This window comes from Dipteris shenzhenensis, chromosome 4 (assembly GCF_047967505.1).
Source record: "Dipteris shenzhenensis isolate YYH24624 ecotype China chromosome 4, Dip_SZ_1.0, whole genome shotgun sequence".
Lineage (NCBI taxonomy): Eukaryota > Viridiplantae > Streptophyta > Polypodiopsida > Gleicheniales > Dipteridaceae > Dipteris > Dipteris shenzhenensis.
Window position 1 is genome coordinate 48873728 of NC_141599.1, and position 23282 is coordinate 48897009.

Consider the following 23282-nt stretch of genomic DNA (forward strand, 5'->3'; position numbering starts at 1 on the left):
AGGAATACAACACTATCTACATATACATACTTTTTTTGTGAAACCAGTAACTATATTATTAACATGAAATCAATGTACATGACATTAGACTCCAAAAGAGAGCCTAATGGAAGAACTCAAAAACAGTCAGAAAACACTTCAAGGCTTAGCCCTCATATAATCCGGAAAGTCCACTACCTCAACCCATACAGGGTAGTGATGTCGAATGAGACCGTGATAGCTGATAGTAGGTCATCACCTAGAGATAATGTTCTCATAACGAAATCCCAACTTTAGGTGGTTGGCAGCCATCCAAATGGAGAATACTGCAATACCATACCATGCACCCAATGGAGAGGATATATGATTCCAAGAAGTCTATCCTCCCCCCCCTCCGGGAAGAAAACTCTTGGACAATTTGTATACACAACCATACATAAGTATGCATATAGATGTTTTGTTGTTTACTGAATCATTGCATGGAATTTGGTGATTTTAACTTGCTTTGGACTCCAACATTATCTTGAGCATTGAATTTTGAATATGTTGACTTGTTTTTTGTATTGCATCCTTTGTAGATATCCAAATAATTAGTCCTGTTTTTTGGTCTGATTGAGAGCTGTACATGCATCTTCAGGAAAAAAAATGTGGTATTTTCTACAATTTCTGCACATTCCAGCTCTTTTTGCACTTTGTTTGTGGCACGATTCAATGTTATCTACACATAGTCATGCCTCCTTTGTGTCCCATAGGTAATCCAACAATAATCCATAGAGATACTCTCCCATTTCCAGATGGGATCTCTAAAAGTTTCATTAACCTGCCTACCTTTATTGACCTGGCATTTTTGACACTTGATTATATTCATGGACGTCATTATTCATTCCCTTCCAATAAAACTGCCTTTTCGGTGAGCTGCTGCTCCTCCCCGCTCCCTTGCTGCACCCTCTCCCTCAGCCCGTCCCTCCCTCTCTCCCTTGCCCTCAGCCCCTCCCCCTCCCTCAGCCCCTCCCTCCCTTCTCTTCCTCCCCCTTCAGCCCGTCCCCTTCCCTTCAGCCTGCTCCCTCTCCTCCCCCTCTCAGCCTGCGCCTCCGCCCCCTCCCTGCCTCTCAGCCCGCCCCTTCCTCTCCCTCTCAGCCTGCGCCGCCCCCTCCTTGCTTCTCCGCCTCTCCCTCTCCTCTTCCTCTCAGCCTGCGCCGCCCCCTCCCTTCATCTCAGCCCGCCCCTCCCTCCCCCTCCCTCTCCTTCCTATCCCTCTCCTCTCACTCTCAGCCTCCCGCCGCCCCCTTCCTCCCCCTCCTCTCCCTCCTCTCCCTCTCCTCTCAGCCCACCCCCTCCCTGCCCCTCAGCCCGCCTCTTTCCTGCCTCTCCTTCCTCTCCCTCTCCTCTCCCTAGCCTGCCCCCTCCCTCCCTCTCAGCCTGCCCCCTCCCCTTCAGCCTCTCAGCCTCTCCCCTCTACCCCTCCCCTCCTCACCCCTTCCCCCGCTCCCTCCTCGCCCCTTCCCCCGCTCCCTCTCCTTCCTATCCCTCTCCTCTCACTCTCAGCCTGCCGCCGCCCCCTTCCTCCCCCTCCTCTCCCTCCTCTCCCTCTCCTCTCAGCCCACCCCCTCCCTGCCCCTCAGCCCGCCTCTTTCCTGTCTCTCCTTCCTCTCCCTCTCCTCTCCCTAGCCTGCCCCCTCCCTCCCTCTCAGCCTGCCCCCTCCCCTTCAGCCTCTCAGCCTCTCCCCTCTACCCCTCCCCTCCTCGCCCCTTCCCCCGCTCCCTCCTCACCTCCTTTCCCTGTTTTCTACCCCCCTATCTCCCGCAGCATTTTTTGGAGCGGAAGGATCCTCCAAACTGTTAGAGTCGGCCTCCTCACCTCGATTGGCGATGGATACTCCGTCAACCAATCCTACTCCACCTCCACCAGTTGCAACAGCTCAAGAAGGATGTAGAGATTGAATGCTCTACCACGTTGCTAGCACGCATCTTCGGGTCTCACCCCTCCAGATCCCAAGCCAGAGACTGGATGCTTGCAGCTCTCCCCCCAGACCTCACTCCACGATTGTTAGATGTTCGTCTTCTGGGATGAGGTTTTTTCCAGGTTGTTTTTGACACTCCAGAGGCTGCGAGCACTATGCTCAAAACTGAGTTTTTACACCTGGGACACAGGAAGATCTTCTTTGAAGCCTTTCATATTGGTTTCGACCCAGTGGAGGCAGATAAGAAAATCTTTTCGCTCTTCATCAGATTTCCCGGGCTTCCCCAGGTTTACCATCGACTTCTTTCTGTTATTGGGGAGCATTTTGGCGCGGTTGCTGAGATCCCACCCCTCCCTAGGTTGCCATTGACTGCAGCAGAGGCAACCAAGGCAGATGGGGTACCTAGAGTTAGGGTCCTCTGTAAGGATCCTAACCTTAAGATGGACCATGTTAAGATCCAGCGCTCGGATGGTTCCTTTTTTCGCCAGAGAGTAGAGATTTCAGGAAGATAGGACCAGTGCAGGATATGCAGGACCATTGGACACTTTGCCAGGGATTGCCCCAGGAAAAAGACAAGGCCCAAGAAGCCCTCTAGTACAGCTACCGCCCCATGGCCTCGACAGGGGGGTGGTATAGGTCCAGCACTTGCTCCTCGGTCTCGACAGAGGGGTGGTACCAGCACCTGCTCCTCGGCCTTCGCATGGCGGTCCTCCTCAGGATGGTGGTGGTACATGTCCAGCACCTGCTCCTCGGCCTCGACAGGGGGGTGGTACAGGTCCATCACCTGCTCCTCGACCCCCACCTACCTCAGGGGCATGCGACGCTCTCCAGTGGGTTCCGGCACGTGTGCAGATCCCTCCTTTAGTTCACGAGGGTACATTATTGGACTCTGCTTCACCTCGAGCTGTCCCTCCAGTCTCACCTCGCACAGTCCGAGACACTGAAGCTTCGACCTCCTCCCCGGTTGCAGCTTCTTCCCTAGAACCAGCGGTGCTAGACGCTCTTCTTGAGGCAGTAGAGGTCTTCGCGGCTGGGCAGACATAGGATAGAGAGCAGCCTTCACTTCCTCCCTTGGATAGGGGGAAGGGGATGGTTTACACTATTGATCCTCTTCCCTCAGAAGGGATCCTTCGCACTCCGGTGCCTGGCTTGCTTCATAGGAACTCATTTTCAGCCCTAGCAGATGGTTCAGATTTCCCAGAGAAGGAGTTTGTGCCCGCTACTTTTGGGGAGCTAGTGATTGGGTTTCTTGTTGACAGGGCTTCTTCTTCAGGTGGCAGGGTTCTTTCCCCTATTGATTTTCCGCCACTTGGTTCCATTCCTCCCTCCTCGAGCAGGAGGTCTTCCCCTGTTGAGGGGTCTGTTTCCGCCACTAGGTCGGGTAAGGTGTTCCACTCTACATCCTCCCATCGATGAGGATTATTAGTTGGAACATACAGGGCCTAGGTGGCATCCCACATCGCTGCCGTAGAGGGCTGATCCGGGATCAGCTTCATGCAGGTGTTACTGGGGGTTCCATTGATATCTTATTTATTCAAGAGCACAAACTGGATTCTAGAGATTGTGCCAAGTCAGGCAAGTTGCTTTCTGGCCATACTTTTTGGTCGCCTGCCTTGGGCACCAGGGGGGGAACTTCTATTTCAGTTTTGTAGTCGGTTCTCCCCTTAGTTGTTGGACACGGAGTTATTATTCCCTCTAGAGCTCAGTGGATTATTCTTTTGATTGGAGGGCATAAGGTTGGTTTCCTTAACCTGTATGCCTCCAACATTAGAGGGGAACGTGTCCTTATGTGGAAGGATTTGCTCTCCTGGGCCCCCATTGCAGATTCATGGGTGATTGGAGGTGACTTTGACATGGTTGAGTTACCGTCAAACAAAAAAGGGGGTTGAGAAGGTGGACTTCACTCTTTGGAGAAAGCAGCTTGGGATGCCTTCCTTTTTCACTTCTGTGGCAGAGATACTTGGTTGGACGATGCCTTTCTTATTCAGCCACAGTCCCTCCTGTTCTCTTGGTCGAACAGGAGGCAGCAGATGCCTATTCATGCACGCATTGACAGATTCTATGTAGATGATTGGGCACTAGACAGAGGTGGATCGGTATGCATTGCTGCTGGGGTTCCACTTCAGACCACTTTCCTATTGTGCTAGCTATCTCAGAGCCTCACTTGAGAGGCCGGTCTGCCAGCATCAGGATTCCAGATGCCTTTTACACAGAGGAGGACCTTACAGAGGCAGCCTGCAGATATGGGTTTCTCATGTCCAGGGTGGGCAGCCATATCCATCACATGTAGCTGCTGCCCTTTCTGGTATTAGCGACTTCTACCGCTCAGTTGCTTGTACCAAGAGACGAGATATTCTCAGACGTGAGATTGGTGTTCGCCAGCAGTTGGCAGCTTTGTAGAGGGAAGAGCAGAAACGGCCTTTAGATGCTCGGATTTAGGAGCGCCTTGCTGCATGCAGCAAGGGCTCATCAGCAGATATTGCTTGATCAGAGAGCTTGAGTTTGCTCCCGTTTTGGAGAGCATCAAGAGGAAGCTTCTTTTTTGGACCTCAGCCAAGTTGGATCTTGCCTCTAGAGTTGTGGTGGTCAACCAGGTCCTCTTGTTCACGGCCTGGTTTGTTTGTTCATGCTGGTGCCGTTCTAGGGACTGCATCATTCAGCTCAGAAGACCGATCAAAAATTTTCTTTGGAGTGGGCTTGATGGCACAGCAGATGCCTTAGCTAGGGTGGCTTGGGAGACCCTCATCCTCCCTACATAGGAAGGGGGTCTCAATATTATTGATCCAGATTTACAGTGCACAGCTTTACTTTGCAAGATGGTGGTGCGAGGACTTATGCCAGGGCAGGAACCGTGGAAGGACTTTCTTATTAGCAGCATACAGAGGTGCATATCTTCTTCAGGAGGAGACTGGATGAGTAGTGTTAGGTGTATCTTCACCACAGCACACCTCAGATCACCTTCGTCCCCTCTCATGGTTGCCATTCTGAAAGCTTGGGCCAGTTTCAGAAGCACTCTTCAAAGGATTCCTCCTTCCTCTCGTGAAGAGATTGATAGGCAACCCATCATGTGGAATGACAATATTTTAGATGATCATGGCAGACCACTGGGTGTCTCACTCTACATGCAGTGGTCCAGGTGGGAGAGGGGACCTGCATCATCTATGGGGTCTTGGAAAGCTTTCCGCAGGCTTCCAGAGGAGACCAAATCAAGGTTGATAGGACATCTCAGAGGGAGTGCAGGGGGGATCTTGTAGATTGAGGCAGCCCTTCCAGAGGTTTGGGTAGACATAGATGATATGCCACTCACTTCCTCCGCTTGGGCAGGTACTTTTATGAGAGGCGGTGTTCCACTTCAGGTTTTGGCCTTTCGAGATGCACAGGAGGATGCTTTAGTTTTTAGTGTCTAGGATGGTGGCAGATTGCTCAGGTCCACAGAGGACATCTTGCTTGAGTCTGCTTTTCAGCTTATCAGGGTTGTAGGTCTTTTGGTGCAGGGATCAGATTCAGAGTGGTTCCTAGACCCAGACCCCCGGCTACTCTCCACCGGGTCTTGGAGGCTCTGGCTCTATGGGGGAGTTCCCATCAGGTATTTGCAGTGGGACCCCGGAGAGTGGGAGTGGATTGACGCAGGGCATCGAGAGAAGAGCATTCCCTTCTTTCGTTACACGGTCAGTAATGCCAGGAGATTTCAGCTCAGTAGTAGAGGTTGGAGACCTACCAGAGTTCCTCATTGGGAGACATTTGATATCACTACGGATCTGCAAAGGTGCTTCTAGAGGAGACTTTGGAAATCCCACAGGAATAGAAAGATCACTATCTTCTTTTGGCTCTCTATCCATGGTGGGATTGCACTGAACCTTTGGAGGTCCAGGTTCGGAGCCGACCCTACTTGCCCTCGCTGCCTCTCTACTTTGGAGACTATTCAGCTTGCTTATGGGATTGCAGACAGGCTGTTAAGATACGTATCTCCTCGAGGACTTCTCGGACTGTCGTTCCACCCGACCACAGATTCCCGTAAGCTCCCTCTTTCCCTCCTTTTACTTACCATGTGGAGCTCTCTTTCTAGAATCCTCCCCCTTGCTCAATACCTCCCAAGTGGCCAACACTCATGGTGCCATGTGTCCAAGTGGACCTCATCATTAAACCCCTCTTTAGTTTGACTAATGCACCCTCCCATTAATTGCCTAGGCCTAGGATTTCCCCCTAGACCCTAGCCCTCATTAGCCACACGGGTAAGTATTGTTAAGCCCTCTTGGTTTCCCCGTTATACCGATGTCACGGTATTACAGTTAATGTAACATTCCCTTCCCCTTAAGAATTGTTTATGTCCTCGAAAACAAAATTGGGAAACCTCCTCTGGAGATTGCTTACATTTTCCCATGTTGAACTCTCTTCAGATCTATCTTTCCACTTAATCAGACATTCTTTCCATATAGTATGTCGCGTTCTTTTTTCTTGCGTATCTAAAATTCTTTCTGGTTCATGTGGTAAAGATGCGGGTTCAATAAGTTCAACTAGGACTTCATTTCCAATGAGATTATCATCATCTCCTAATTTTCTTTTTAGCCTACTAACATGAAAAACTGGATGTACTCTACATCCCTCAGGTAAGGCTAATTTGTAAGCAAGTTCTCCAATCCTCTTAAGTATTGTGAATAGTCCACAATACCTAGGAGATAACTTCGGACATTTACCTGTTTTTTAATTCTCGACCAAGCACTACATCTGTTCGGTCAAGATGCATGATTTGAAAATCCAAGGCATCCTGATAGCCTTGAATATCCATCTCTACACCATGTATCATGGTGTCCCAAACTTTTTTATCACTGCCCTTCGCCAAAGAGATCACATATTTATGGGCACTGGGACTCTCAGGCAATTTTAATTTCTTAACTAACGAGTAGTTTAAGAAATCATTAAATCATGAGGACCAAAGGTGGGCTGCCACATTGCCGATGATAGACAGTACATGTGGGTGCTATCCTCATGATAGACCTCTACCTCAGTGTACTTTTTAGTACCATTAAGCGGTAACACTTGCACCACATGCACTTGTTTTTGTGGAGGTCCATTTGGGGCTTTAGCTCCCGTTGATTTATTTTTAGGACAGTTCCAAGCAGCATGGTCTTTGCCCAGACATTTAAAGCAAAGATTTTCTTGCTTGGCCCTTTCATAATCCTCTTTTTTTAAGAGAGGATAATTTTGTGTTTGAGGTTTCTTAGGTGGTGCCTGAGGAACCTCCTTCTTAAAGTGCCCCTTCCTTTATTTATTGAACTTTGGAACAAAACTTGTTTGCTCCGAAGTTCCAATTCTAAATTTCCCCGTCGTATCATCATATATTTGGGCATACTTAATGGCTTCCTCAAAGGTTTTTGGAGAATTTCTTTTCACCTCAACCTTATAGGTGTCTTTAAGACCTCTCACGAAACCCCTTATCTTTTGGAATTCATCAATTCCCTTCAGCTTAAGGACTGCCTCCCTATAATTTGCTATGTACTGGACTAGAGTATTTTTACTCATAGTGCAATTATCCCAAGCCTCCCACGCTCTTTCTAATTCATTTTCCGGTAAAAACTCTTTTAGGAAGGCTTGTTCAAACTCAGTCCAATATCTAGGAATTTTATCACTCTCCCTGAGGCTCATCCACCATTTATAGGCTTTATTTCCAAGGGAAAGACTTGCTTCCATGACTTGATTTTCAGGAGGTGTATTCCTGAGTCGATGAAAGTCTTGCCATTTTTGCAAGAATGTATTAATCGCATCTTTATTGCGCTCCTTTTCTTCCCCATTGAAAATTGGTGGTTTTAAGTCCTTAAGGATGTTCGAGGTTTCTCTAAGTCGAGAGGTAGACCTCTCCACTTGATTAGGAGGAATCGGTGATTTTTCACTAATAGATACCGATTGAGAATCGGCTATCTTTGTTATAGCTTCGACTAGGGTTTTTAATGTTTCACTAATAACCCCCAACTGTGTTTCTATATTTTGCGTTCGAGTTTCAAGTTTAATGAATTCCGCATACGGAATTCCATAATCACCATAATCAATATCCTCCATTTCTACATTATCCTCTCGAGTTTCAGTTTGTAGCTTCTCATGTGTTTCCTCTCCGACTATTGCTTTTCCCTTTCTAACCCTTTCCTCGGCCTCTTTTTTTATTTATCCTCATGATTTCATGATGTATTCCGCTTTGAGCTTGCTCTCGCCGGTTTTTTCTCTTACTTAATAGAAGTCTCTTTCTTGAAAAAAAAAAAAAAAAAAGCCTTTTCCAGTGCATAACTCTTTTGGATTCTTGGAAAACCAGCACTAGGAATATCATGCCATTCATAAAAAATTTGGGCCCTATTATCTTGCTATCCAAGACAAAATATCCACCCTTATAGAGCAGGTAACCATCTTCAATTCTATAGCTCTTGGATTTAAGTACTTCTTCACCCAAATTTGGTGTGTCAATATTTCCACGTGACTCCTCAGTGAAAGCCTCTTATTAATCGTATCCCTTTCTTTAATTGGTCGTATTTTTATTTTAAGAACTCTAGGAAGTTGTTTTGGAAGTAAATTCAATGCATTATCCATTGGCATCCAGCTAAGGTAATCTGCTTCCGCATTATCTTTCCTTTCTGATACCTCAAGTGGAAGTCAAATTCATGCATTAACTCAGCCCACCTAGCTTTTCTTTCCTTAAGGTTGGTTGGTTGCAAATGTATTTGATAATTTCTTGAGGAAATAGAATTTGGCACCATATAAATAATGCCTTCAAGGCTATAGCATATAAGTCCTCATATGCTAATTCATTTTTCTATGCACATTCTAGCTTTGTATTCTTAAAAGAAACTAGTCAAACGCTTTGTAGAAACACAATACCCATTATAAAGTTACTATGATTTTGTCCCAACCAAAAGTGGAATTCAAGCACTACATAACCGGCATAAAAATAGCACATAATCATTAAAAAATACTGAGTGCTCTTTTTGCTTGTATTGGATGTCACACTTGTGATCTTGTATCATAACCACCAATGGTTACAAAATGAGCTCCGAAAGAGAGTGTGATCCAAAACAAGGCACACATCAGCTTAACAATTTAAAAAAAATGAAAAAGACTTCTATTAAGTATGGAAAAAACTCATGAAAGCAAGCTCAAACTAAAAATACAACATGCATTGCATGAAATAAGGCCTCTACAGGGCCGAAAAACTACCTGGAAAAATGCAAGACTGAGGCTGAAAATGCCACCGTGACCCTGTAGAGGACTCTAAGAAGAAAGGGGGGCCTCTCTATTCCCTAAGGAACGTAGCCCTCCTAGCAGAGGCCGGACGAAAAGATCCCTGCATGCTCATCCAAGTGGCCATCACACTATGTATAGTATCTGTACAAATACTGGCCAAAGGATGAGAAGCGTGGACTTGGGAATGGTCTAAGGCCTCTCAACTAAATGTCGCCGAATCGAGGAAGCAGAAGAAGAGTCATGCCTCTCATAAAATACTTGAGGACCTGAAAGGGAAAGCCAAGCAACTTCACCCTAGGTCATGAAGAAAGGGTGGTGGTGGGCAAAGGTGCTGAAAATCTTAGCAATCCCTTTCTAGATAATTCTCGCCTGTCTAGGTGATATCCTAGGTACCACAGAGAATTTGAGCCATACTCTACAAACCAATGACCCTGATAAGCTGGAAAACAATCTCCAAAATAACATCATATGAAGATCTAGACATCTTGCCTCCCATCTGGGACATAAAAAACCAAGGCATCCTCCTTTGAACATGGCAAAGTAATAACCTGAAGTGACACGTCCAGAACTACTAACTCCTAGCCTTTCATCAAATCACGGGCACACGCACAAGGATTGTCCTCCCAGCCAACCTCGGTGGTAGTAAGCTCTCACTCTCTTCAGAATCGTTACGTTAAAGCTCTTGCTTACAAAATTTCCACCAAGCCCCAAAATTCCCTAGATGGATCTAGTATGCCACATGTCTTCATTTTAGGGTCCCTCCTTAATGCATCATTTACCCCTCTCTTGAGATATCATTAAAACCATTTGCCCCTTGGCACATTTCATGCATTTAGGTCCCTTAGCCTTAGATCCACCTAGTCTAGTGCCATGTCACCCTCACCAAGGACCTTGACCTTGATTCCTTTTTTATCATTTACATGAAGCCCAAACAAATATAATACAAACATTGATCCTTTAAAGGAAAATGCCGACTGACCCTTCCGAGGTCATGTTACCTCGACTTGAGCATAACATTCCTTCCCTCTTCAGGCATCAGCGTCCTTGATGATACACTCTAGGAATACTCTCCGTAACTAGTATACGGATTCCTAGGTAGCTTCTGATAGAGGTAAACCATGCCATGCAACCAACACCGTGGGTATCTTCCGATTGCGTACTTGCATTGTTCCTCGGTCCAAGATTCCTGTTGGTTTGCGTCTTGCATTATCCTTTATCTCCTGAAACAAAATAACATCCTCGATTAGTGAGTCGCCTGTATGCAAAACTTTCTTTAAACGCGAAACATGAAACACTGGGTGCACCTTACAACCTTGTGGTAATTCTAATTTATAGGCTACCTTGCCTATTCTTTTTAGAATTAACCATGGCCCACAATATCGAGGTGATAACTTAGCACACTCTCCTGCAGTCAAAGACTTAGAGTGCAAAGGAACTTTGAGAAAAACTTTTTCTCATTCCTTAAATTCTCTAGCGGATCGGTTTTCATCCGCATATGCCTTAGCTCTATCCATAGCTTAGCGCATGTTAGCTCTCGCAAGTGCTAGCATCTCCCGCATCTGAACCACAAAGTTCGCGGCACTAGGCACTTTCTGAGGTATTCCAACTATAGTTGGATTCACTGGTCTATAGCTCAAACGGACTGAACCCTGTAAAGGAATGTTTTCTATCATTGTAGGCAAATTCTAGCAATGGCAACCACTTGTCCCATGTATGTTGCCTCAATGACACATATGCTCTAAGCATATCCTCTAAAATTTAGTTGATTCTTTCTGTCTGACCATCCATTTCTGGATGATCCCCACTACTCATTCCCAACTCAGTCCTTAGTGTCTCAAACACCGCAGTCCAAAAATGACCAGTAAATTTGACATCCATGTCTGACACTATGGATTTGGGTAATCCATGCAAACGAAATATATGTCTAATAAACAAATCCGCCACTTGCGGGGCACTAACAGACTCTCTAGTTGGAATGAAGTGAGCCATCTTGGTAAGACAATCAACCACCACAAGGATAGAATCATATCCACCTTGTGTCATAGGCAGACCTACAATAAAGTCCATGGAAATGCTCTCCCACCTACCCAGTGGTATTTCCAAGGGTTGTAAAAGTCCGGGTGGCTTCACCTACTCTGCCTTACTTACCTGACACGAAAAACAACGTGTCACATATTCATGAATATGCTTTTTCATCTTTGGCCAAAAGAAATCTCCTCTCACGAGATCATATGTCTTCTCGACTCCTGGATGTCCCGCACATGGGCTATCATGGCACTATTGAATGACTCTCTGCCTGAGATCATTCTGATTAGGTACTACTACTTTGCCATTTCTTTTCAGCATACCATCCCTTATGGCATATCTTGCATAAGTTTGGCCTTTTCTGGATGCCAGGTCATCCTTCTCCCCGGGTTTGAACACATGAGCCTTAGGCCAAAGGCTTTGGACGAACTCATCTACCATTTGAGTTTCTCTAATCTTGGTCATTAGAGCACTCTCTAATACCGTGAAACTCATATTATGCATAATGCATGACAACGCATCAGCAACTTTATTATCCTTCCCTCTTCGGTATCAAATCGTCAAGTTAAACTCTTGCATGAGTTCTGTCCACCTAGCTTGGCGGCCTCTCAAGTCAGGTTGTTTACAAAAATGTTTTAGAGTATCGTGATCAACATCAACATAAAACTCTGACCAATACAAATAATGTCTCCATGTTTTCAGAGCATGGACAACAGCATACAACTCTAATTCATGATTTGTGACCAATTTCGTTAAGAGGGAGAAAGCTTCTTGCTTTCAAAGGCTACTGGCCTTACCTCTTGGAGGAGAACTGCTCCTACTGCAATGCCACTTGCATCGGTTTCAAGGAAAAACGGTTTCTGGGGATCAACTATTTTTGACACCGGTCCTGAGACCACAGCTTGTTTTATGGTGTTAAAACTTTCCTGTTGATTCTGTCCCCATATAAAAGGTACTTTATCTGAGGTCAGATCAGTCAATGGCGATACTATTTCGAAATATCCTTTGATATGACTTTGATAAAATTGGACAAATCCCAAGAATGATCGCAAAGCGGTCAAACTCTGAGGGATTGGCCAAGTCAGTATCGCAGCCAATTTCTTTGGATCCATTTCTACCTCCTCAGGAGTAATTATGAATCCTAAATATTCAAGTCTTACCATACATAGTATAGTTTTCTTTTTATTTACATAAAGACTAGCTTTCCTCAAAAAACTGAACACTATTCTTAAGTATTCGCGATGCTCAGTAATACTTTTACTGAATACCAGAATATCGTCAATAAAGTGTACTACAAACTTTCCGATATATGGACATAGTAAATCGTTCATAAGCATGATGAATGTAGCTAGAGCATCGGTAAGTCCAAAGGGCATTACCAAAAACTCATAATGTCCAAACCTGCTTCTAAAAGTGGTTTTATGCACATCCCTGGCTCTAATACGGATCTGATGGTAGCCACATTTAAGATCTATCTTACTGAAAATTACGGCCCCATGTAATGCATCTAGCAAATCATCGATCCGAACCATCGGATACCTCTGCTTAATAGTAATATTATTCAATGCAGTGCTAGCCGAAGAATCATCAATCGGCTCTACCGATGCTGTACAAAGAAACAAAAACTCTTCTTGAGCTTTTCAAATTTCCATTACGGAAACCAACGGTCCTTGAGGTATATCTTTTTCACCTCGTAAGACATACAGCACATCATTCATCTTGAATTGATAAATGTACTTTTTCCAATCTATGGCTGGATTCTTCCTAGAATGCCAAGCCTTACCCACGGCCATGTCTGCATGAGCAAGCTTAGTCATTTCAAAATCAAGCTTATCAGCATAGTCCTGAATTCGAAGCTCCAACTGGGTAACCCTTTGGTCCCATACTTCAGTTGAACTTCCATCTGCCATTCTGACTGTATATGCATAGTCAGATGGGCTAGTCTTTAGTTTCAGCCTCTTTACAAGTTTGGAGTTAATTACGTTGTGCGTTGATGCTGAGTCAAACAACACAATGACATCATGATTAGCTACTTGCCCTTTCATCTTAATTAACTCCGATTCATTAAAGGCAGTATACCCCGTTGCTGTGGACTTTAACAGGATATTATCAGGTGCACTAGTTACTAACTTAGCAACAGACACACATAACAAAACAGGTACTGACCTTTGAGAAGATCCCACTAGCTGAATCTGCATCTGTTCTGCTCTGGGACTTCCCTCCATTTCCACGTCGCATTTTGAGACCATCATCTCAGCCATCCGACGATCCTTGTTTCGTGGACAATCTTTCCACTGATGAGGCTGAAGGCATCCAAAACACAAGCCTTCTCTCCTCGCTTTTTCCCTTTGCTCTGGGTTCAAAAAGACTTCGACCAAGCCCGGGCTGCCATTGGTGTTACTTTTCTTTTCATTCCAATGGTGGTACTTGATTTTGGAGTCTCAACTGGTTTCGCCTGCTTGGCTTGACCACTAGGCTGTGAGGCACTCCCTTTGCTAATCCACTTCTTCTTAAACCCAGTTTTCTTTGGGTACCCATACTGAGTCCCAACTTGCACAAACCCACTTGGTTTGTTCCCTTTTGCATCCTCTAACATTTCAATTTTGCCAGATAGTGTATGACCTGCTGGGCGCGACACCTGCGCGGTCGGCCGGACTCCTGACTCTACGGGATCCACCCTAGAAACTTCTTCTTCTACTTCCATTTAGGTCGATGGGTGTTTTTTTTAATAAAATAAATAAAACACCACTTGAAACTGTATTTACAATTCGAAAGTCCAACTTCCAAATTTACAGCTGCCCAGGCATATATCACACTTCAACCAAAACCCACTTTCCCTAGGCTAGGGAAAACTCCTGCAATCTGAAATAACTCAAACACAGATACTAATAAACGAGTACATATTCCAATGAACTTTGGAAGGCATAGAGAACTCCCTGGTCATTCATGTAGCATGGAGAGATCAACTTGTCCCTGTAAGGTTGTTCCAAGCACTGATGACCTGCCTTGTGACGATGAACATACTATACGATCTACCCCTTTTCATGAGCTCACGACCACTCAGTTCCCGGTAAGCTTCAAAATCGTTGAATCTGAACTGCGACCTGACGATAGCATACTCAACGTGATCGATGATGCTCTTTTAAATAGAAAGGATGTCGTTCTTTAATTATTGATCCATAAGCCGATAGAGGAGATCTGTCCGCCTTCTGAAACCATACGACTCTTCTGGTGCCACCTCGCGTTTCGTGAACAGCTTTGACGGAAGTCGCTTCACGTCTCCCTTTCGAGATATCAAGGAGCCCTGAAGGTACCAATATGAACTTGCGACCGTGCGCGATCCTGATATCCTCCAATTGTGATGACATCTGTGAACATATAATACCAAAATACAATCTGTGCTTCATGTTATTCGTCGTCAAATTTGGACATCCCACAGCCCTTTGATTAACAAATTGCCGCGATATTCTGCATACTCACAAATACCGTGGACAGTCATGGTCTGAAGCTGTACGTCGAGTTGACAAACCAGGACAATCACCAAACCTGCGACAACATCTGCTAACAAACGACCTTGCGAGCCATACAACGGGTAACTCCAACAACTGCTCTTCAACGACGAGCCCAAAGACGACGACCCTAAGCAACGTGCACAACCTCAGCCAATCGCCTCTACACACCACTCTTCAGCGACTTCTGCAACGATGCACCATAGCACACCTACACACGGTCATAGCTCTTCCAGCTAGTCACGCCCCAATTCTCGTGATCCACCTGCATGATCTGATACCAAATGACACATCCAAAACTGCTAACTCCTAGCCTTTCATCAAATCACGAGCATAGGCACAAGGATTGTCCTCCTAGCCAACCTCGGTGGTAGTAAGCTCTCACTCTCTTCAAAATCGTTACGTTAAAGCTCTTGCTTACAAAATTTCCACCAAGCCCCAAAATTTCCTAGATGGATCTAGTATGCCACATGTCTTCATTTTAGGGTCCCTCCTTAATGCATCATTTACCCCTCTCTTGGGATATCATTAAAACCACTTGCCCCTTGGCACATTTCATGCATTTAGGTCCCTTAGCCTTAGATCCACCTAGTCTAGTGCCATGTCACCCTCACCAAGGACCTTGACCTTGATTCCTTTTTTATCATTTACATGAAGCCCAAAAAAAAATAATACAAACATTGATCCTTTAAAGGAAAATGCCGACTGACCCTTCCGAGGTCATGTTACCTCGACTTGAGCGTAACATGAAGTGGGATGCCCAAACATGAGAAGGCTCCCATCCAAGTGGAACAAGAAATAGGCATATCATCCATCTCAATCCAATCCATTAGAATGGTTGCATCAATTTGCTGGATCCTCCCTGCACTTCCTTTGAGATGACTTACTACTTGCAATCTACGGTCCTTCGGAAGCTTTTGATCTTTCCAGGATCCTATAGAGGAGGCAGGCCTCTCTCCCATCTTGAACAGTGCAAATAATGTGGATGGCCTAGCGGTCTACCATCATCGAGTATGCTATCATTTCACGTGACCAGCTGCCTATCAATCTCTTCCAAAGAAACAGGGGAATTCTCCAAGTAAAAATCCACTTGGTGTTACCTATCCTATCTCTGCCTAAAGGAGTACATGCCCATATGGGAATAAAGAAATCCTTTCAAGGCTCTTGCCCAGGAAAAACTCCCCTTACCACAAACTTGCAAAGTAATGCCTTGCCCTGCAAGTCTGGGTCTATGATACTGAGACCTCTTTCTTTTGTGTGGAGGATGAGTGTCTCCCAAACCACCCTGGCCACAGTATCTGTGGTGCCATCTAGCCCATTCCACAAAAAATTCCTTGTAGGTCTCTTAAGCTGAGTAATGCAATCCTTAGAGCTGCACCAACAAGAGCAAACATACCATGCCATGGCCAGCAAAACCTCGCTAACAACTACTACAATGGAAGCCAGGTTCAATTTGGCTGAACTCCAAAAGAGGAGTTTCCTTCTGATGCCTTCCAACACTGGAGCAAACTGCTGTGAAGAAGAGATACCCATACCGACCTGGCATCCTAGATATTCGATGGGAACACGCCTCAGTATCTATGTAAAACCAAAATCAGCCCCCTAATTAGAAGTCATCTCACTGATCCAAAAGCCATTGGGTTTGTTCCAATCAATGTGAGCACCAGCTGCGATACAAAATAAATGCAAGAAGAAATGAGCGTATGAGGAGTGGTATCCAAAAAAACACCAGTGTCATCCACCAACTCATAGTCTATGAGTTCCTCATTATGTCTTAGGGGAAGCTTCAGCCCAAAACTATTAGCTTGTGATCTGAGAAAATGCTCATAGCTTTAGCCACGAAGAGAAAAAGAAAAGGGGCTAAAGGGCATCCCCAACAGACTGATCTACAAATTTGAAATCTCTCTCCCTTGATTCCTCTGATAAGTACCTAGCTGTGGGCTGATCTGACCTCTCTAATCCATGCATTTGAGAATCCAAAATGATGAAGGGTGCCCTCTATCATAGGCCTTCTCGATATCTAAGAATAGATTGGCTAATTACCGGCCACTTTGCATAGCCCAATCCGAAGCTTCCCAAAAAGAAAAATATTATTAAAAATTATCCTTTCATGCACAGAGCCCATTTACGTGTCATGGATGAGGTTCGGAAAATTGGGCTGCAATCATCCGCAAATTGCTTTTTTGCCAGAATTTTACATAAGGTGCCTAAGAAAGTGATAGGTCTCCATTGTGACACCGAATTTCTGCAACCCCTTTGGAATGAGATTGATGAGACCCTTTGTAAGTGATCCAGGCATAGTACCACCAAACACCCTGTAGGGCTGAGGTATTGTGATCTCCAATCTCATCCCAATGGGCAATAAAGAATGTTGGGGAAAGCCCATCTGAACCTAGGCACTTGCCCTTGTGAAGAGCACGTAAAGAGGTCCTGAATTGCATATTGGTGGAAGCTGCATCTAGTGAGATCCTCATATAGTGGAATATGTTGTGCCATATCTGAACCCTAGCATCATCTCTAACTGGCGTGTCAGGATCTGTACAAGGACATGGTCCCCTCAATTATTAGTGGCATAAATGTTGAGAACCCCAACCTTATGTCCCCCAATCAAAAGAATGATCCACTTTTTCCAAAAAAAAGAATGATCCACCAAGATCTAGAAGGGATAATGATACTGTGTCCAAAACCACCAGGAGAGAAAAGAATATGAAATGGAAATGCATGTTCGTCCCTTAGTACCCAAGGTAGGTGACCAAAATGTGTGACCTGCAAGCAATTTACCAAACTTAGCACAATCTTTGGCATCCAACTTGTGCTTCTGAATGAAAAGAATGTCAATGGAGTCCCCTGTAACACCTGGATGAAGCTGAGTATGGATAAGTTGCCTATACCACTGAGGCCTTGTATGTTCCAACAAACAATCATCATCCGTGGGAGGAAGTATCATGGAACACCTTACCTGACCTAGTGGTGGAAACAAACCCCTCAATGGGGGAAAACCTCTTGCTCAAAGAGCGAGGGAGAGAAACAATTGAAGGTAAATCTACTGGTGAAAGAATCTGTCCACCTGAGGAGGGAACTAACTGGGATCGAAAGGAATACCAACCACAATCTCACCAAATGTGGAAGGCATGAAATCCTCATCAGGAAAGTCCGCTAGATCTACCAAGTCCGAAAAAGAATTCCTAAAGTTCAGTCCTGGCGTTGGAGTACCAAGATGCCTACAGTCAAAATTGGAGAGACAAGGTACCTTGATCAAATACTTGCAGTACAGTTTCGGAGCTGCTCCTCTCCCCATGAGCTACTGCCCTCTCCCTCTCCCTCTCTCAGAGACCAGGAGGAGCACGAGGAGGTTAGAGCTCACACATGACACATGCCTCCACCCTGTGGATGTACATATGAGATGGTTTGTAGATGCCGCAGGATCTTGTTACATAGGGGACGTACTCGCCGCTTCATCTCCAGACGATCCAGGATGATGGCAGCTTTTCGGAGGAGACTTACTCATGGAGATCTCGCCCCACCAGCTGCTCACCTCACCTTTGCTCAGATTTGTACTCTCATAGCAGGAGGCAGAGTCGATGGACAGGATTTCCAGTATTATTTTGGTTCTCAGACTCCGTGACACCTGGACTTGTATCTTTGCATTGGCATATTGTATTCATCCCCCCATTTTGCACCCAGGGGCGGTTTCCTTGCATCTAGTTTACTTTGTATTTAGGCTCAGATTTGACATTATGTACTTTCACTTGCATTGTATTGCGTAGCACTTAGATGATATTCGACGATGCCTCTTCTTTGTGGCACGTTGATTTTGTGCTATCTTGTATGCAGAGTTCTTGATGTCCCATGGGCCCATTTTGGCCTTTAGTGGACAATAATACACTTTCTTTCTTTCTTTCAGCCAGCCCCCTCTCCCTCTCCCTCACCCTCGCTGCCCCCCCTCTTACCCCCCCTTGCTGCTCCGCCTCTCCCTCCCTCTTGCCAGCCCCCTCTCCCTCCTCCCTCACCCTCCCTCTCTCCTTCCTCCTCCCTCACCCTCCCTCTCCCCCCCCCCCCGCTGCCCCCTACCTCTCCCTCCCCGCCCTCCCTCTCCCCCACCGACAGCCCCCTCGCCCCCCTCCTTCACCCCCTCCTGTCCCTCCCCCTCCCCGCCCTCCCTCTCTCCCACCCACCAGCCCCCCCGCTCCCTTCTCCTCCCCCGCCATCCCTCTCCCCCCCCCGCTGCCCCCTACCTCCCCCTCCCCGCTGCCCCCTACCTTTCCCTCCCCGCCCTCCCTCTCCCCCACCCGCCAGCCCCCCCGCCCCCTTCTCCTCCCCCGCCCTCCTTCTCCCCCCCCACTGCTCTCCCCTCCCCCCCCCCTCCTAACCCGCCCTCCTTTCCTCTCCCCCCCCCCCCCTCTTTCCTCTCCCCCGCCCTCCCCGTCAGCCCCTCCCTCCCTCCTAACCCCCCCTTACCCACCAAAAAAAAAAAAAGGTTTTTAAAAAAAAATCCTCCCTGACCACCCTCTCGCTCCCCGCCCCCTTCCTTCCTAGCTCAGCTCCTCTACGCCTCCCCCTTCAGCCTACCTTCGTCTCCCCCCCTCAGTCTTTCCTCTCCTTCCCTTCCCCTTTCTCCTACCCTCTCTTTCTCCTTCTTCCTGCGCCCGTGTTCCAAGGCGTTCTGGGCAGTAGTTTTATAGACAAAGCTTTTTTCAGTGTTGGAATCGGCCTTTTTACATCGATTGGCGAATGGATCCCCATTCAGCCAATCTCCGTCCACTTCCACCGGCCGCGAGAGAGATGGAATTAGAGGGCTCCACATCACTTTTCGCCCGCATCTTTGGGTCACACCCTTCCAGATCACAGGCTAGAGACTGCTGGATGCTGGCAGCATTACCAGGAGATCTCGCCCCACACCTCAGGGATATTCAACTTCTGGGACGTGGATTCTTCCAAGTGGTTTTCGACTCCCATGACTCCACAACCCTTGTTCTCAAAGCTAATCCCCTGGCTTTGGGTTCGAGGAGGATCTTTCTTTTACCCTACACCTTGGGCTTTGATCCGGTTGAGGAGGACAGGCAAGTCACATCACTGTTCATTAGATTTCTTAGTCTTCCTCAGGTCTACATCGACTGCTTGCCACTATCGATAGCCACATTCGGAGTGGTCACTGAGATCCCCCCCCTTCCTCGCATGCCTTCTTCCTCAACAGAGGCAGTCAGTGCAGACGGGGTGCCTTGTGTTAGAGTCATTGTCTCTGACCCTAACATCTCAGATGACCACATCATGCTTCTGCGTCCAGACAGCTCTCTCTTTCGACAGAAAGTTGAGATTTCAGGTAGACAAGACCAGTGCAGGATTTGCAGGACCCTTGGGCACTTTGCTAGAGACTGCCCAAGGAAGAGAAAAAGACCCAAGAGGTCTTCTGGTGCGGCTCCTTCACGTACTACCCCGACTGTACCTCCCCAGCACCCTGTACCACGCAATCCAGGACCACCAGGAGCAGCAAGGTGCCCTACTTCGCGCACCCCAGGACCACCAGGGATAGCAGGGTGCCCAATGCCCGCAGCACACTTAATACCACGGTGGAGAGCTATCAAAGCGGCTCCCTTACCTCAGGAGGAGACCTTTGATCCTGTTCAGACACACGCCTTCCAGACTCCAGAGGTGGATGTTGCTGCAGCCCCAGACACTATAGCTCCACACTAGGAGGGGCCTTCAGATGCACCAGCCACAGTCACCTTGGTTTCTGACCATGAGGGGGCTACAGGTACTTCTTCCCCATAGACTGTTCCTACCACAGTCAGGACAACCGAGAAAGTGCACGCACAAATGAGGACTCCAGATTCCTCTTTAGCCCAGGCACAGGCCTCCTCAGCCCCAAGCTCCAGTTCTCGTGATAGAGGCCTGGCAGGTCCTTCTCCTCCATCTTCCACGAGTGCAGGTCTTCTTCGCACTCCTCAACCAGACTTGCTTATCAGGAACTCTCGTTCGGCACTGGTAGATTCGGCTACTTTCATCGATGAGGAGGAGTTTGTGCCCTCCACCTTAGGGGTCCCGGTCATTGGGATTCCTTTTGATAGGGCCTCCCCTTCAGCAGGTGTGGGGATCCTTTCACCTGTTGAGTTTCCTGCCCTCAGCAGGAGTGTTTCAGCCTAGGGGAAGCTGGTCTCCTCTACTAGGTCGGGTAAGCCTTTCCATCCAGCATCCTCCTGTTGATGAGGATAGTCAGCTGGAACATAAAGGGCCTAGGCAGAGTTCCACACCATCGCCGTAGGCAGCTGATCCAGAATCAGCTTCATCCAGGTGTCACTGGAGGTGCTATTGATATCTTTTTTATCTAGGAACACAAGTTGGATGCCAGTGATTGCTCTAAGTCTAGCAAATTGCTTTCAAGACATACCTTCTGGTCACCTGCTATGGGCACAAGGGGAGATACTTGTATTTCAGTCTCTCCTTCTATTCTCCCCTTGGTTGCTATGGTCTTATCTCCCCCTTTAGAGCTCAATGGATCATTATTTTGATTGGAGGGCGTAAGATTGGTCTTCTCAATCTTTATGCTCCCAACAACAGAGGGGAGCGGATCTCCTTTTGGAAGGAGTTACTCTCTTGGGCCCCCATTGCAGATTCTTGGATCATTGGTGGTGACTTCAACATGGTTGAGTTGCCTTCAGATAAAAAGGGAGGCAGACAGGGTGGAATTCATTCTTTGGAGAGGGCAGCCTGGGATGCCTTTCTCTTTCTGTACAGTGGCAGGGACACTTGGTTGGATGATGCCTTTCATGTTATGCCATAGTCACTCCTGTACTCTTGGTCGAACAGGAGAATACACATGCCCATCCATGCATGTATTGACAGATTTTATGTAGAGGATTGGGCACTTGACAGAGGCGGATCTGTATGCATTTCTACTAGGGTTACCACTTCATATCCTTTTCCAGTGGTGTTGCAGATTCTTGAGCCTCATCTGAGAGGACGCTCTGCCAGTGTCATGATTCCGGATGCCTTTTATGTAGAGGAGAGCCTCACGGAGGATATTTTACAGATTTGGGTTTCTCACATATAGGGTGGAGTTGTCCGCCCATCTCAGGTAGCTGCAGCCCTATCCGGAAGTAGTGATTATTATCATACAGTCGCTGATTCCAAGAGACGTGAGATTCTCAGACGTGAGCCCATCCTCTTCAGAGTCCCCTCAAGAACCCAATCCACCCTATCATAGGCCTTCTCAAAATCAAAAAGCAAAACCAGTAAATCCTCTTGGAAGAACCGTCCAACATTGTGGCCTTCCAAAAAGAAATATGTTGTCTCATGGCTTTGCCTGGGTGGGCTGAATGATATTTGGTAAGAAAGGGGCAAGTCTCATGCTGATGGCCTTAGTTAAGACCTTGTAATCAAATCCAAGCAAGGTAATAGGCCTCCATGATGAAATATCATGCCTATCTCTGTTGTCCTTAGGTATAAGGTGAATCACTCCCTCTAAAAGTATAATTGACATATCCTCGATCTCCAAGACATCTTCAAAAGTTGTGCGAATTCCTAGCAGTAAACGGTCCTCTTTTAGACACTTTCCTTTAGAGCTATAGTCGCCCTCTTGAGCTCATAGTAGTAAAGCCTCATAAGACAAGTACTCATCTCCTTTGTGATCACTCTCCTTGTACTCCTCTGAACCTCCTCCCGGGGCTGCCGAGTATCCATGAGTGCCTGAAGTATTGCCAAGCATCTTGCAGAGGGAGGAGCAGAAATGACCATCAGATGCTTGGGTACAGGAGCGCCTTGCTACGGCAAGGGCTCACTTGCAGACATTGCTTGATCAGAGAACAGAGTATGCCTTCCATGCACGGGAGTCCTTTTGGATATAGATGGGAGGGAGAGTCAATAAACACTTTTTCTCTACACTTGGTCCCAGACATAGTAGAGAGAGTGTCACGCAGCTTATTGACTCTGACGGCGTTTTGCAGCCTTATCCGGATACCGTCATGCACTTAGCGGCAGATTTCTATGCCTCCCTTCTTTCCGCAGATCCTGACACACAGGCCAGAGTTGTGGCTAGAGATGAAATTTGGCAGAGTTTACCTGTGTTGGTCACACCAGAGATGATATGCTCACTTGATGCACGCTTTACCAACACAAAGTTCAAGACTGCTCTCTCCGCCATTCATAAGGAAAAATGCCCTGGTTCCGATGGTCTTACTCCTTTTTTTACAGCCTTTTGGGATATGATAGGTGATCATATTACCTCAGCCCTGCAGGGCATTTGGGACTCGGGTGAGATGCCTGACTCACTGACCGAGGGACTCATACACCTTATACCCAAAAGGTGGCAACAGGAATTTTGTATCCCATTGGAGACCCATCACTCTTTTGGGCACTCTATACAAAATCCTTGCCAAGGTGATTTGCATCTGATTGCAGCCCCTTCTTCCAGACCTCATCCATGATACTCAGACAGGCTTTGTGCATGGCAGGAGTATATTTGATAATATCTTTTCCTTTAGGGAAGCCACACAGTGGGCTATACAGAGCGGGCAGAGGCTGGCAGTTCTACTCTTCGACTTTGAGAAAGCCTATAACAGAGTAGATTGGGGATTTCTTGAGGGCACTC

The 23282-nt window shown here is 46.8% G+C and overlaps 1 protein-coding gene across 1 annotated transcript in view; it reads right to left on the reverse strand.

Annotated features, from left to right (window-relative positions):
• The window catches only part of LOC147902982 (uncharacterized), a 437346-nt gene that overhangs the window by 54435 nt on the left and 359629 nt on the right, over window positions 1–23282 (reverse strand). The gene's annotated exons all lie outside the window — the stretch shown is intronic.